Source organism: Bidens hawaiensis, unplaced genomic scaffold, assembly GCF_021521415.1.
Source record: "Bidens hawaiensis isolate Kalapana, Puna unplaced genomic scaffold, B.hawaiensis_p1.1 tig00001143_1, whole genome shotgun sequence".
Lineage (NCBI taxonomy): Eukaryota > Viridiplantae > Streptophyta > Magnoliopsida > Asterales > Asteraceae > Bidens > Bidens hawaiensis.
This window is the reverse complement of record NW_027491065.1, coordinates 750,290-752,653: the sequence shown is the minus strand read 5'-3', so window position 1 is coordinate 752,653 and position 2,364 is coordinate 750,290.

The following is a 2,364-nucleotide window of genomic DNA, read 5'->3' as shown; positions in this document are numbered from 1 at the left end:
TTTTTATTTTTTTTGTTTTAGATTGTTACAATGCAATATGCTTACTAGGAAAATGAAATAAATGATTTGATTGATAATTTTGCTACTACAATCAACCATGGTTTATGGAAGTTATTTTCATTTTACCTAATCTTTGAGTAAAACAATAATTGCTTCTCCTTAAATTGGTTTCAATTTATAATCTGCTAAAGTTAAGCAGGCATTCAAGATGAATAATTTGTTGCTTATGAATCAACCTTGGTTAACTATAGTTGAATAAGAATGAATAATCTTTTTAATTTTAACTTCATAATCAATTAGGACTTGATTTTTATATTTCACGTTTTGATTTTAATTACAAAGTGAAAATGAGGGTGTTGTTTTCCAGAATCCATTTGCTATTCTTATTCAATGTTTAACAATTTTAGTTACATTTAAGTTTAAATTTGATTTTAAATTATATTCATTGTTTTTTATATGTGATTTGATTTTAGAAATGAATGATTTTAATTTGAGTTTAAAAATGAGTGTTTGTAATTTAAAATTTGAAACATAAATTCTCAAATAGGAAGTGCCAAATATTCGGGTTGTCTTTATTAGCTTAATAGGAAATGCTTGAAATATGTCATTCCTAAAAATAAATGCACTTTTGCTATAATAGAATGGTTAACATCTTTTTTATTGAAAGCTTAACTTACGGCTATATTTAATACTCAACTTATTTTTACTATATTTAGTCATATCTCAGTTAATATATCAACCTTAAGGTATGTGTTTTGAATTCATTTTTCTGATTAACATACTTTTGAAAGCTAAACTATTTTTATATAACATCTAAAAATGTTAACATACTTTTGAAAGCTAACATAATTCACATAGTTATTTGATTGTTGATAAGTTTGTTTATACGTGATGTCATTGATGTGAAGTTTATTAGGGCTCAATTATGGATACTGATTTTAATTATTATGATTTTTTTTGTTGAGTTTGTTGAAATCTTTTAGTTTGATTGGTGACGAGTTTGTTTAAGCGTGTTTATGCATATGAAGTGTAAGTTTGGGGTAAATTTGTTTAAAAGATATTGCTTTTAATAAATTTGCGGCCAAATCCACTATTTGATTAAAAAAATGAAAGTGATTAAAGATTTATATGATTGATAGGTTATTGTTGCTGTTATTACCACCACCACCACCACCACCACTACAACTACCACTACCACTACTGCAACCACCACCACTACTACTGTTATTATTATTATTTATCAGGTATTGTGACATACCTAACAGAATTTACCAATCTGTGACCTCCATCATACAACTTTTCTCCATAGTTAGAAGCCATGATGACAAACGAAACGGAATGAAACAATCACTTTTTGTGGTAAGACTTCATATGCAGGTTAACCATTTAGGCTATATTTTACGTTTTATTATAATAAGCTCATTAAGATTTACATTAAAATCCTCTTATGACACGGTGAAGGAGAAACAACTGATTTTCACGTTTGGTACAATAAAGAAGGCTGAATTCGGTATCCTTATCACATACAGAAACAATAGAAAGATGAACAAATCGTGAATGTATTTCACCATGATGAATTTTTGTTTTGTTTTCATTTGTAGCCTTTAAAAAGTATTATAGTAGTTCTTTAAATAATGATTATTTAAATTCCTCTCTATATACCAGCAAATGCATGGGAGGAAGGAGATGAAGCTGTTTCTATTACCAGCCAACTTCAAAATACAAATTTGGATATGGTCGGCAATAAACATATAACGAAAACTTTTGTCATCTTAAATCATGTCTTTAGTTGTCGATTTCTATATTTCCACCCATGTCGTACACGGGTTAATAACCTAGTATAATATTAAAGCAATACATTTTACTACATTCCTATTGGATAATTTTAGTAATTTCCATAAATAAGAATGAATTCTTAGAATTTTCTTCTAATTTAATAAATGAAAATAAAATTTTATATTCAAGAGTGGACGGCCTATAAATGCAATCAAAGCTGGTGGTAAATTCCAAGTTTCCATAATGTCAAATTCGACCTCAAGTTCTACAACAATAAATCACACATTCACATTATTATTATAAATAAACAAAAAAACATGAATATGTACACACATATATAGAGACGCATTCTTTTCAGAACCAACAGTATATTGAGAACCGCATAAGACATGTACATTTTGCTTGAACGAAAAAATAAAATTAAAAAGCATTTAACCTATAATACCATTTCCTAAAATAAATGTTTTTGCTTTACATACTTATCTGATTTTTAAAATTTCTTAGATTAAATTTATTAATATGTTTAACTTTTTTTTTCTACCCGTGTTTCTATATTTCAACCCCGTACACGGATCAATAACCTAGTAA